The following is a 15,246-nucleotide window of genomic DNA, read 5'->3' on the forward strand; positions in this document are numbered from 1 at the left end:
CTACTGATGCATGAGGTAGTGACTGCAGAAATAAAAGACGATACAGAGACTGGTACTCAAGACACTGATGAGTTACTGATGCATGAGGTGGTGCTTCTCAATGAGAAGAAGGTTAAACCACGCAACTATGAGAATCAAACAGTGGGAGACAACATCTGGTACCTAGACAATGGAGCCAGCAACCATATGACTGGAAATCGAGCTTACTTTACCAAGATAGACGAGACTGTTACAGGGAAGGTAAGGTTTGGCGATGATTCACGGGTCGACATCAAGGGAAGAGGATCGATTCTTATGTTTGTCACCAAGACGGGTGACCGAAAGATCTTGGCCGATGTTTACTGGATTCCAGACCTCAAAAGTAACATTCTCAGTCTTAGACAAGCCACGGAGGCGGGGTGTGAAGTAAAGATGAGGAAGAACTACCTCACTCTACATGACTGTGATGGTAAACTTTTAGTTAAGGCAAACAGGTCGCAGAACAGGCTTTACAAGGTTCATATGGAAGCCGAAGGTACTAAGTGTCTACAAGTCTCAGAAACTGATAACTCAACAAGGTGGCACGAGAGATTAGGCCATATCAACCTTAAAACTATGGAGTCAATGGTGAGAAAGGGGTTAGTCATTGGAATACCAACCATGAGCTTTGCCAAAGAGACATGCACATCATGTTTACTTGGAAAAAAACAAGGAAGACGTTTCCGAATGCAACTGCATTCCGAGCTGAAAAACCACTTGATCTGGTTCACGGAGACTTTTGTGGTCCTATCACACCTGCAACGGCTGCACAAAATAAGTATATATTTGTGCTTATTGATGATCATTCCCGGTACATGTGGTCTCTGCTCTTAAAAGAAAAAAGTGATGCATATGACGCGTTCAAAAGGTTTAAAGCCCTGGCTGAGCAAGAAGTTGGAACAAAGATCAAGATGTTTAGAACAGATAGAGGAGGTGAATTTGTGTCTTATGAGTTCATGAGGTTCTGTGAAGAAGGTGGAATTCAAAGACATTTGACTGCTCCATACTCACCGCAACAGAACGGCGTGGTGGAAAGAAGAAACAGAACTTTACTTGAGATGACAAGGAGTATCTTAAAACACATGGATGTACCAAATTACCTTTGGGGGGAAGCTGTGAGACATGCCACTTACCTGATTAATAGAGTCGCTACAAGATCGCTGAATGATAAGACACCATACGAGATGTTTAAAAGCAAGAAACCAAACTTAGAACACTTACGTGTTTTTGGTTGTATTGGTTATGCAAAGGTTGAATCACAGCATCTTAAGAAGCTGTACGACAGATCTCGAGCTTTGGTACATCTCGGAACTGAACCAGGGAGTAAAGCCTATCGACTATTTGATCCCTGAACCCGGAGAGTAACAGTAAGCAGAGACGTGATTTTTGATGAAACAAAAAAATGGAACTGGAGTGATTCACGTGACAAAACAGAGGCTCCAGGATCATTCAATGTAAGTTTTGGGGACTTTGGAAACAACGGCTTAAGAGAACTCGAAGGCTAATGAAACAGAGCCCGATCATGATAATAATTCCGAGAATGGAGTAGAGGTCATGGACGAAATTCAAAGTGAACAAGAGACAGAAGAAACCCAACCTGTGTTAAGAAGATCGACACGACCAGTTGTGAAACCAAAGTATCTGAACGATTTTGTGCTTCTAGCAGAGGAGGAAGGAGAACGTCTACTACTATCTTTAAACGACGAACCTTGGAATTATGGCGAAGCAAAAGAGCTAAAGGTCTGGAGAGATGCGTGCAAAGAAGAACTAAGCTCGATTGAAAAAAACAAAACATGGAATTTAGTGGAGTTACCAACCAGAGCTAAACCAATTGGCTTAAAATGGGTATTCAAGATTAAGCGCAACTCAGACGGTAGCATCAACAAATATAAAGCAAGATTAGTCGCAAAGGGGTATGTGCAGAAACATAGAATCGACTTTGACGAGGTTTTTGCCCCTGTGGCTCGAATCGAGACGATCCGGTTCATCATTGCCTTAGCCACGTCTAAAGGTTGGGAAGTGCATCATCTCGACGTAAAAACCGCGTTTTTACACGGAGAACTTAGAGAAGAGGTCTTTGTCTCTCAGCCGGAAGGCTTTATAAAAGAAGGAAGCGAAGGGATGGTGTATAAGTTAAACAAAGCACTTTACGGACTGCGTCAAGCCCCACAAGTATGGAACCACAAGCTCAATCAGATCCTAAAGGAGTTAAGCTTTGTAAGGTGCGCCAAGGAACCTGCATTATATCGAAGACAAGTGAAGGATCACCTGTTAATCGTGGTTGTCTATGTGGACGATCTTCTTGTCACCGGAACTGACATGAGTTTAGTCCACGAGTTCAAAAGGAAAATGTCATCCAAGTTCGAGATGAGTGATCTTGGAAGATTGACTTACTACCTTGGTATTGAAGTCTTACAAAAGGATAATGGAATCACGTTGAAGCAAGGAAGATATGCAGAAAGATCCTCGAAGAAACCGGTATGAGCAAGTGTAATGCCGTACAAACTCCTATGGACTCAGGTTCGAAGTTGTCTAAGGCTGTGAATAAACGGTCTATCAATGAGGGTGAGTACAGAAGGAGCATTGGTTGTCTCCGATACTTGATTCATACCCGACCTGATCTTTCATTCAGTGTTGGAATCTTGAGTCGATACATGCATGATCCGAGGGAGTGTCATGGAGTAGCATTAAAAAATGTCTTAAGGTACTTACATGGAACTTCTGGATATGGTCTTGAGTATAAAAGAGGAAACAGCTCAGGTTTAGTTGGCTACAGTGACAGTAGTCATAACGTAGACGAAGATGATGGCAAGAGTACAAGTGGTCATATCTTCTATCTCAATAATTGTCCGATCACCTGGTGTTCTCAGAAGCAGGAGACAGTCGCTTTATCATCTTGTGAAGCAGAATTTATGGCGGCTACTGAGGCAGCTAAGCAAGCTATATGGTTGCAAGATTTACTCGCTGAAGTCACAAGAGAAGCTCTTAAGAAAGTAACTGTTCGTATAGACAATAAATCCGCTATAGCCCTTACCAGAAATCCTGTCTTTCACGGCCGCATCAAGTATATACATAGGAAGTACCACTTCATTCGTGAATGTGTTGAAAATGAACAGGTGGAGATGGAGCATGTTCCCGGCGTCGAGCAGAAAGCTGATATCTTGACGAAGCCACTTGAAAGAATCAAATTCAGAGAAATGGGAGACTTCATCAGTGTTCTAGACTTGTCAGAAAAGGACTTCAAGATTAAGGGGAAGATTGTTGTGGATAAGCTTGAGATAGCTTGAGTTAGAAGTTATCCTAATCCTACCGAGATATGGTTTCTAAAGACATTAGGATATAATAAATTAGGAGTTATCTAATTAATATGTTTCTCTATTAGGAATAGGAAATATTAAAAGGATCTCTCTATATATAAGGAGTTGTTGAGTTGTAACAACACTTAAGAGTTTAGAGAGATTGAGATTGCCTTAGTTTTGAGAAGTTTCTAAAGCAATAAAGCGAGAGTTATTCGTTATATCGTGTGTTTGATTCAATAGTGATGAGGGATACCAAGTTGTTGAGCCCCACCAGACTTGAGCATCCACAAAGATTCAAATTTTGGAGATTAGTTGCATTCGTGATAGAGGAAGGGAGCTCCACCAAATTTGAGCATCCACAAAGATTTAACTTTCGAAGATTAGTTGTATTCCCAATAGAGGAAGGGAGCTCCACAAGACTTAAGCATCCACTAAGATCCAAATCTTGGAGATTATTTGTATTCACAATAGAGAAAGAGGGATGACTACTATAGCTGAACATCCACTAAGATCCAAAGTTTGGAGATTAGATGCTTTCCCAATAGAAGATGGGAGCTCCACTAGACGTAAGCATTGCCTAAGATACAAATATTGGAGTTTAGTGGCATTCCAAATAGATGAAGGGAGCTCCACCAGACTTGAGCATTCACTAAGGTCCAAATCCTGGAGATTAGTTGCATTTAGCATCTACTAAGATCCAAAATCGAAGATTAATTGCATTTCCAATAGAAGAAGGGAGCTCCACCAGACTTGAGCATCCACTAAAATACAAATTTCGGAGATTAGTTGCATTCCCAATAGAGGAAGGGAGCTCGATGAGACTTGAACAACCACTAAGATACAAATTTCGAAGATTAGTTGCATTCCCAATAGAGGAAGGGAGTTCCACCAGATTTGAGCATTGCGTAAGATCCAAATCTCGGAGATTAGTTGCATTCCCAATAGATGAAGGAAGCTCCACCAGACTTGAGCAATTTGTTAGATATAATTCCTTGAGACTAGGAGTAGTTAATATATTAGGAAGCTTCTTCAGGTTTTTTGAATGACTCAAATCCATCCACTTCAGATATCGAAGAGGCTGTAAAGACAAATAAAGAAATGATACATGAGTTGATACTTCGCACTTGAGCCGATAAAAAAAGAATAAGCATCAAACAAAAAGAATACGTTTCCATGCTATTAGTATTTCTACTCAAACTAAAAAGAAAAAAAGAAGAGTGACATTGTCTATTTTTTCAGGTTAATTTTTAATGTACACAAGAAATCATATTATAGATTCAAAACAATTTAAACCTTTACGGGAGATAAACTACTATTCCACTTACTTTAATTTCGTCCCACAACTTCTCAAACTTGCTGTGATCCATCCTTAACTCGACAAGGAACTCCAGGTTACCAATAAAAGGCAAACATGTCATCAGCGAATACTTCCAGTCTAGTAATCGAAGTTTTGGAGATATATAACTCAGACATCCCGGAAAAAACAATATGTTTGGAGGACCAACATCATTTCTCAATCTTAAGAATTGGAGATTTGACATTTCTTCAAAGATTGTCTCACTTATGTTTAACTTGCTCTCCTCGAATCTTAAGTTGATCTCCTTGTACCGTAAATTGATGCTTATAACACTTCTAGGATTCTGAAGAAAACACCACCCAAAACCTAAGCAGACATGATAAAATAAACTCATTTTGTAATGAGCAATGCAACGGAAAACTAATGGCAAAACTTACTGTTGTATAATCAGTGAGCACTTCACAAATATCCTGGGCATCAACCAAAAATCGTCGTCGCCCAGGGTCACGAACACATTGTTTGCAGACAATTTCTTTTCCCAGTTGAGCTAACAAACTATGCATCTCTATCATTCCCTCATCAATATATATGAGAGATTTTTCAGCTAAGATGTGAAGCCGTTGCCTCACACTCACATGAAAGAAACTCTTTGCAAGATGCTCTACCACTTTCTCAACCTCTTGATAATTGAAAAAGCAAGCTATATGAAGGAATAAATCTTTATCTTCATCACATAAAGCATCATAACTGAATTTCAAAATGCTCTCAATTTTTCCGTCAAGTCTTGACCTTAACCTTTGTAGTTCCACTGACCACTCGTGCTCGGGCATTTCCTTGAAGTATGAGCACTAGTCCTAGAGGAAGTTGACCAACAAGGTCTGTAACTTCCCAAGCAAGGTCCATGAAACCATCCTTAGGTGACTTCTGACCAAAAGCATACATGCAGAATATTTGAAGAGCCTCATCATTCGATGGAAATTCCACCCTGTATATATGGTTGATCCCACGTGCCCTTAAAAGTTTTTGATCTTGTGTTGTGATGATAATCCGACTCCAAGGACCAAACCAACAAGGTTCTTTAGCCATAGATTCTAATTGTACTAATTGATCCACATCATCAAGGATGACCAAAACTTTCTTGTCTTTCAACCTTTCTTCGACAATTCCTAAATGTGGAATCTTGACGCCCAAGTGATTGATCATTTGTGACATAAACTTCTCTTGTAAATACAACTTCGCACCATAGTTATCGGAACAAGCTCGTAGTTGACACGTTATTTTGATGTTCTCCATAAAGACACTCAGTTGGAATTTTTTGGAGTGGTGGTGATATAGAAATCTAGCAATGGTGCTGTTTCCTATCCCTGCCGGCCCTAAGATCCCTATCATCCCCACTTCATCCAAATCTGGCTGTAAGAGCTCTTCAATTTTTTCCATGTGAGCTCTTATTCCAACTAAGCCATCAAAATCCCTTGATGGCGTGGAATTAAACAACTTGTTCGAAACATCAGTGGCAATATCTTCGATCATTTCTGCTTCATTATCCCTAACAAAGAGGGAAATGAATATATTCTGTAAATAGTCACCCAAAATTCACATATCCAAAGTATTTTTAATTTCTTGGTTGTATATTATTTGAATGCACCAAAATATACATATATATATATTCATAGTTTTATGTGTTTAGAAAGATTAAGAGAAAGTGGAAATTAAGAAGACGAACCAGTTGCTTGAATGGTAACCAGCAATTTTAGCCACTTCCTCCAAAGCATGACTCCATCTTACAATGTCCTCCCTTGATTTACCCTTACAAGTTTTACTGAAGACCTTCCCAAAATCTCCCTCCTGCTTCTTTACATCTGTTGGATCCACTTCATAGAAAACGGTCATCACTGTTTGAGACAACTCTTCTCTGCATTTCATGATCTCTACCAACTCGTTCATACACCATGTCGAAAAAGCGTAGTTCCTTGAGCGCAAGACAATTGAGATCTTTGATCCTCTGATTGCATCTATGAGCTCAGGACCGATAGACCTACTCCTCTCTCTATATCATTGTCAACGAATGTGTCGATCCCCTTGTTTCTAAACTCCTTCCGAATGTGACTGAGAAAGGCTTTCCGGACATCTGCACCGTGGAAGCTCGGGAAGACGTCGTTTTTTGGTTGTGAGGAAAAGAAAATGGAGGAGATGAAGGAGACAAAAAAGAAGCTATTGTTATGTTTTCTTGATGGAATCTGGAATTCTTATAAAACAAGAACATTATTGTCACCAGAAGCATAAAAAAGCTTATTGCAGCAACAACAATGGCAAGGAAAAAATAAGAATCCATTAGTAAGATTCAGTGAGGATCTAAGATCACAGAGATTTTTAAAGAAATGTGTGAAAGAAGCACTTAGGAAGAGGATTTTGTGTATATACCGATCCAGAAATTATTATCATTGACTCCTCCACTGACTAATATTAGCAAGAAAGAAAGCTTTGTGGAAATGTAGTTATCTTTTCATAGAAAATATGTGAGCTACAAAATCATTAACCCTACCATGCAGGCTCCACTTTTTTAGATGAGCTTCGTGGGAATGATGTTATCTTTTGGTTGAAGAATCTAAAATCTAAAATACCAAAAAGAATGAGAAAGTAGAATCCAAAAACATACAAAGCCAAGGAAATTGGTTCTAGCAATCTCGTTCTAAAGAAGGAAGAATAGACGAGATTACACAAGCAATTTCAAGGAAGCAGTGACCACAATCAATGTCTCCATTATTCAACTTGCATCTATATTGGAATTTCTATTTTCTGGAACAAATATTTCATTACGAAAAGTGAAAAAAAAAAACTGTCATCTAACTACACTAAAAAATATGTTATAAGTTTTTTTCCTAGAATAATCATCATTCTTGGATCCGACAGTTTATAGTGAGGAAGGTAGATATATGACAAGGAATCGTCAAGCCACCCATCGGATGATAAACCCAGAACTCTTCCTCAGATTTACTGAGAAGAGCATGAAATAATGGCTGGCTCAAGTATAAGACTGGCACTATGTACAATGCAAGAAACCCTTTTGGTAGTTGGTGCTGAAGTTGATCCCCTCGTTCATGCTAAGGAGCCTCCAGAACTCTCAACAAAGCCATTTTTTGTCTAAAAATCTTGATTTTTACAACTTCTATTGCTTATTTTTTTTTATAATTATCAAGATGTTGTTATGTTTTGAGTCTGTATAAATATATCAATAAGCGAGTTAAACTTCTCTGGAATCTTGAGAAAAATGTAGTCTAAAAGAGCATGGGACAAAGAGTTTCACATGGTTTTGTCTGTCTTGTATCTATCAGATGCTAATCTGGACAATATTGATACAACAAATGCAAAAGTGGCCTCTATCATGTTTCATTGGTTTCTACTAGTTTCTGACCTATTTCTTTAATCTCTATGGTCAAAACAAGTTTCTGTTGAGTAAGCATCGACATTAAGGCCAAAGCCCATATTGCTTAACAAGTCGGTTAAGTTAATTAGATAGGGTTTTGGAATATTTCCTTATTAGATTAGGAGTTATCTAGTTCTAATAGAAAAAAGGAAAAGGTGTTTAGGGAAGTTGTCCTAACACTATATATATGTAAGTCATTGATGAAGTTGCATCAATGAGAGATACATACTTTGGTGTTTAGTTTTGAGAGATTTTCTAAACATAATAAAGAGAGTTATTCTTTATAAACAGAGTTTGTTCTTGACTTAATCACTTGAATTGGTATCAGAGCTTAAGGCGAAGCTTGAGACCTGCGATATATCCAAGCATGGGAGATATCGTTGCAAACCCTAACCCTAACGCGAAGGAGAGCGTTCCTTCTGCGATCCAGTGCCCTATGCTAACCGCGACGAATTACACGGTGTGGGCTATGAGGATGAGAGTTCTACTGCGAATCCATAAGGTGTGGGAGACGATCGAACCTGGTTCAACCGATTCCAACAAGAATGATGTCGCAACAGGGCTTCTCTTTCAATCTATCCCGGAAGTTCTTATTTTGCAAGTCGGCGAACAAGGATCTCCTAAAGGGATATGGGGTGCGATCAAATCACGTAACCTAGGAGCTGATCGTGTCAAGGAAGCAAGGCTTCAAACCCTAATGTCCGATTTCGAGAAGATCAAGATGAACGAGTCGGACAAGATAGATGACTTCACAGGAAAGTTATCTGAACTAGCCTCAAAATCGGCTTCTCTAGGGCAAACCATCGATGAATCGAAGCTTGTGACGAAGTTTCTCAACAGTTTGCCAAGGAGCAAGTTCATTCACATCATCGCCTCTCTCGAGCAAGTGTTGGATCTAAAGACGACGAGTTACGAAGATATAGTAGGAAGGCTTAAGGCGTATGAAGAAAGGATTCGCGATGAGGAGAATCAAGGAGATACGCAAGGGAAGCTGCTATACGCAAACTCGGAGCAAAGTAGTTCCAGTTCGAGAGGGAGAGGACGTGGCAGAGGAGGCAGAGGAAACAGAGGACGAGGCAGAGGAGGGTCTAGCTCTCAAGATCGATCAACAAATCAGAACCAACCAAAAGACAAGAAGGATCGGTCCAAGGTGATTTGTTATCGATGTGATAAAGCTGGACACTTTGCATCTTCCTGTCCTGATCGACCACAAAAGACACAGGAGGCAAATAAAGTGGAGACAGAAGAAGCTGATGAAGCACTTTATATGCATGAGCTGGTGTTTTTGAATGAGGAGAATCTAATACCAAAGAACTATGAAAACAAAGGAGGTGAAGAAGGACTTTGGTATCTAGATAATGGAGCAAGTAATCACATGACGGGCAACAAGGCATTCTTCTCTGAGCTCAACGAAAACATAAGAGGCAAAGTGAAGTTTGGAGATGGCTCGTGCGTGGGAATAGCTGGAAAAGGATCGATTCTGTTTCAAAGCAAAACAGATGAGCAGAAACTCGTATCAGATATCTACTATATACCCGAACTGAAGAGCAATATTCTGAGTCTGGGGCAAGCTACTGAAGCCGGATGTGATGTCAGAATGAGGCAAGATTACTTGACTCTCCATGACCCAAGTGGAAGACTCTTGGTGAAGGTCATACGGTCGCCCAACAGACTTTACAAAGTCAACCTGAAGATTGGAAAGCCGATATGTCTAAACACAAGGATAGAGGATGAGACTTGGAGATGGCATGCAAGGTTGGGACATATAAGCTTTAAGACCATGAAAGCTATGTCACAACAGGAGATGGCCTATGATCTACCAGAGATTCGAGATGAAAAGGGATTGTGTGAGTCATGTTTAGTCGGAAAACAGACTCGACAAGGTTTCCCTAAGACAACAATGTTCAGAGCTTCAAGATCATTGGAACTTCTACACGCAGATCTGTGTGGTCCGATTTCGCCACCAACCATCGCAGGTAAGAAATACATATTTGTTATCATAGATGACTTTACAAGATACATGTGGTCGATCTTGTTAAAGGAGAAGAGTGAGGCGTTTGGGAAGTTCAAGGTGTTCAAGGAGCTAGTTGAAATGGAGCTTGGAAGAGCAGTATTGACTCTTAGAACAGACAGAGGAGGAGAGTTTACCTCAAGGGAGTTCTATGAGTTCTGCGAATCAAAGGGGATCAAGAGGCATTTCACAGCTCCCTACACACCACAACAAAACGGTGTTGTAGAGAGGAGAAACCAAACCCTAATGGAGATGACTAGGAGCAGTCTTAAGGCTATGAAGGTACCTAACTACTTGTGGGGAGAAGCAGTTCGACACGCCACATATGTAATAAACAGAGTACCTACAAGAGCTCTTAAGAACATGACTCCTTATGAATGCTTGCGAGAGAAGAAACCAAGTTTAGGGCATCTACGAGTATTTGGGTGTCTTGCATACTCAAAGGTGGAAGCTGCAAATCTTAAGAAGTTGGATGATAGGTCACAGATGCTCGTACACCTTGGGATTGAGCCAGGATCTAAGGCGTACAGACTCTATAATCCAGAGACAAGGAGAATTGTAGTGAGCCGAGATGTGGTTTTCGATGAAAAGGCAAGCTGGAACTGGAACAAGCCAAGAGGTGGATCAGGAAGGGACACAGGGATGTTTCAGATGAGATGGGGTGAAGTTATTGATGCAGGAGAAGGACCTGCAGTAATCGGTTATGATGCTGAAGGTGAAGGAATTGAAGAGCGTCAAGCGACACCAACAGCAGTGTCGAGCAACACTAATGAACAAGAGTGTCGAGCGACACCATCAGCGGTGTCGAGCGACACCAACGAACCTGAAGCAGATCATAATGCAGAAGAAGATCCACCTAACGAAGCTGATACAGAGCAGCCGCTTCGAAGATCATCTCGTCCGATACGCAAGCCAGGGTATCTCGATGACTTTGTCTTACAAGCAGCGATTGAGTGTGAGAGACTGCTACTCTCAATAGATGATGAGCCAAGGAACTTTAAGGACGCGAAAGGTTTCATTAAAGTGGAGGCAAGCATGTAGAGAGGAGATAGAGTCTATCAACAAAAAAAAGACATGGTTTTTAATCGACAAACAAAGGGAGGTAAAGATCATTGGTCTCAAGTGGGTTTTTAAGATCAAGAAGAATGCAGATGGTACTATCAACAAGTATAAGGCGAGACTTGTGGCTAAAGGATATGTACAAGAATCAGGCATCGATTTTGATGAGGTATTTGCACCAGTTGCAAGATTGGAAACCATAAGACTGTTGATAGCATTGGCAGCATCACATGGATGGGAGATTCATCACCTAGACGTGAAGACAGCATTCTTACATGGAGAATTAAAAGAAGACGTCTATGTTGAACAGCCTGAAGGATTTGAGATAAAAGGGCAAGAACAGAAGGTATACAAGCTTTCAAAAGCTTTATACGGTCTAAGGCAAGCTCCTCGAGCTTGGAACACGAAGTTAGATCAAATCCTGAAAGGAATGAAGTTCATAAGATGCTCCAAGGAAAGTTCAGTGTATCGCAGAGAAGAGGGAGGATCATTATTGATTGTTGCTATATATGTGGATGATTTGTTTGTCACAGGCAACACTCTGAAGGTTATAAGTGAATTCAAGACAGGAATGGCAACTAAGTTCGAGATGTCAGACCTTGGAATGCTGACTTATTACCTCGGCATCGAGGTTCATCAAGGGAAGGATGGAATCAAAATCAAGCAAGAAGGCTATGCACGAAGGATCTTAGCAGAGGCGGGCTTAGAGACCTGCAATCCGACTTTAATACCCATGGAATTCGGATTAAAGGTTTCAAAGGCTCAAGAAGAAGAAGAGATCGATCCTACGTGTTATAGAAGGAATGTAGGGTGCTTAAGGTATCTGTTACACACGCGACCAGACTTGGCTTTTCTGTTGGAGTTGCTAGCAGGTATATGCAGAGTCCTCGCAAGTCGCATGGCAACATCATGAAGCACATTCTACGGTATCTTAAAGGGACAGTCACGTTTGGCTTGAAGTTCTGTCATGGAGGAACAAAGAAGATCGTTGGTTTTAGTGACAGCAGTCACAATGTGGATCCGGATGATGGAAGAAGCACCACCGGACATATTTTCTACTTTGGTTCCTCACCAATCACTTGGTGTTCGCAGAAGCAGGACACAGTGGCTCTGTCTTCGTGCGAAGCTGAGTTCATGGCAGCAACAGAGGCGGCTAAACAAGCTATTTGGCTTCAAGAACTTTTGAGCGAGATCACAGGGTGGAAGACTGAGCATATTGTCATCAAGGTCGACAACAAGTCAGCAATGGCACTCACCAAGAACCCAGTATTTCATGGTAAGAGCAAGCATATTCATAAACGCTACCATTTTATACGAGAGTGCATTGAGAAGGAGTTAGTCGATGTGGAGCATGTGCCGGGAGTTGAACAGAAGGCCGACATTCTTACTAAGGCTCTGGCGAAGATCAAGTTCAACGAAATGAGAAGCTTAATAGGAGTTCAAGACATGTCCAAGATCAAGTCGAAGCTTAAGAGGGAGAATGTTGAGTAAGCATCGACATTAGGCCAAAGCCCATATTGCTTAACAAGTCAGTTAAGTTAATTAGATAGGGTTTTGGAATATTTACTTATTAGATTAGGAGTTATCTAGTTCTAATAGAAAAAAGGAAAAGGTGTTTAGGGAAGTTGTCCTAACACTATATATATGTAAGTCATTGATGAAGTTGCATCAATGAGAGATACATACTTTGGTGTTTAGTTTTGAGAGATTTTCTAAACATAATAAAGAGAGTTATTCTTTATAAACAGAGTTTGTTCTTGACTTAATCACTTGAGTTTCTAATAGCCAAACCTCTCCAAAACAGCTTATAGTCAGATGGGGTCAGGCTTCAAGTTGTTAAACAAAGCACATGACAAATGCAATATAGGTTGGAAGTTTTGATGGCCAAACTAATCTGGTCCCATGTATTGATCATTTTCTTATTGTGTTTTATCTAAACAAAGCTCTGCATATAGGCTGTGGCAGGATTAGATAGATAGATTTCATTATATATCAATCAACTTGGAGAAACTTCTTCTATGCCTTAACATGTGGTCTTGTTTTTAGGTCACAGTTGTCAATAACTCTGCTTTACATGTGAAAACAGAACAACGTGGAAAAATCATCCTTGTATGTCCTTCACATGTAGACACCATTGTTTTCAATTGATTTCAGACAGGTTTGAGGTTTCAATTAATCACTTGATCTATATATACAACCCCGAATGATTTCAGAATATCATCAACCACAAGCAATCCATATCTTTCACCTCCTTAGTTCTTCCTTTTAATCCCATACATCCGGAGCTGAATCAAACTTTCAGGCAACAAAATGGCTTTGATGAGAAATCTCTTTGGTTGCAAAGAAGATTCTTGCCGACTCTGAAACAGGAAAAGTCAAAGCACCAAAAGGGTTTCTTGCGGTGTATGTTGGTGAGAACAAGACGAAGAAGCAAAGCTACTTCATCCCAATATCATACCTAAACCAGCCTGTTTTCGAGCTCTTCTCAGTAAATCAGAAGAAGAGTTTATATTCGATCGTTTGATGGGCCATTTAATGATCCATGTCCTGAAGATACTTTCGTATTGTAACTTCTAGGAACCAAGGATGATCAATGATGATTGTTGGTAGAAACACTTAACATTTTCTTATTGTGAATATATTGACATATTTTTTTCCATTGTTATAATCTTAAAGAAAAACTCAATATTCATCAGTATGCTTTGTATAATTTACACAAGAAAATATCAAATTTATTTTATTATTAGTGGTCACATATCTTATTAATTCGATTTAACTAGATCAAACACAAAATTAGCATATACAAAAACAACGACTTGTACAAATCACATGACACTTTGGATCGCAAATAAAAACTTGTGGTTTTACAGCCTGCGGTGAATTAGCTTCATCATCCAACACAAGCTGAGGCGCTTCTATAGGTAATAAATGTTTTGCTTCAACATTTGGAACTGTTACGATACTAATCACTACAAACCAAGCCAAACCAATATATATGTTGTTAGAAATAAATTTTTTTATATATATATATATATTTTTTTTCATACTTACGAAATATGAATTTTACCGGATGTAACGGCTAAGAAGACAACGAAAGAAAACTTCATTGATGTTTTCTCCATTATTTTACTTGTCGAGAATATTATTACAGAAAAAGATGTTGAAGATGATGTTATCTGAGATAGTTTTAGCTATTGTTGAACCGTTTTTATAGCATGGAACAATGATGTCTTTTTCTTTTTTGTTATACTAACCATTTTTTGGGTCAAAAATTAAATATTGAAGAAGAAAATCATAATATATTAAGTAATTATCAAATACGATCAAAATCAAACCATATTTAATAAAAAAGTATAAGACCAAATCGGCAGCCAAAGGGAAATAATTGATATACTTTGACCAAAATAATGGCCAGGATTAAGCAGAGATGGATGGTTTTTAACCGACAACATGTTCGATTGGCATAAAAAAGTTAGATTTATATCACAATTTTTGATATAAAGATGGATTCTTCTATAAATGATTTAAAATTAATGTTGCTACTGTTAAAAATTTATAATTTTGTTAACACAATCAAAATTCATGTGTGTTTTAATTGGTAAGTTGGATTTTGCTTTTTTTTTTTTGTTTCAAAAGAGTTTACTTATGAAAATCTACTGAAATTCATTTCAAATTATTCAGCATATAATGGTTACTCTAAAGACAAGCTTCTGATAGCCAAACCTCTCTATAAACAAGTTTGATCTATTATAATCTATCCAAAAACATATCACGTGACAAATGTTATATAGATTGGTAGTTTCTATAGCCTAGCTAATCCGGTCCCATGTATTGATTATTTCTTTTTATCTGATCAAGAATATACAGACAATTATACATCAATCAACACAGATAAATTTCTTTGATGACCTTAACATGTGATCTTGTTCTCTAGGGTCTATGTGAGTACAGATTGTAAAAGCTTCACTTTATATGTGAAAAACTTTGTCCTTGTGTGTCCAACACTTCAAGACATCATTGTTTTCAGGATTCAACTCATTCAATTGATCTATATATACAACCCCGAATCAGAAACAATATTATCAAGCCCTTCCTTTTATCTTATACAGGAGTTTTAAGAATCAAACTTCCATAAGTG

General features: G+C 39.0%; 1 pseudogene; it reads right to left on the reverse strand.

The window, feature by feature from the left end:
• Positions 1–3,731: 3,731 nt before the first annotated feature.
• Positions 3,732–7,060, reverse strand: LOC18025921 (annotated as a pseudogene).
• Between the last annotated feature and the right edge of the window lie 8,186 nt (positions 7,061–15,246).

This window comes from Eutrema salsugineum, unplaced genomic scaffold (genome assembly GCF_000478725.1).
Source record: "Eutrema salsugineum unplaced genomic scaffold, Eutsalg1_0 scaffold_11, whole genome shotgun sequence".
In the NCBI taxonomy this organism is placed as follows: Eukaryota; Viridiplantae; Streptophyta; class Magnoliopsida; order Brassicales; family Brassicaceae; genus Eutrema; species Eutrema salsugineum.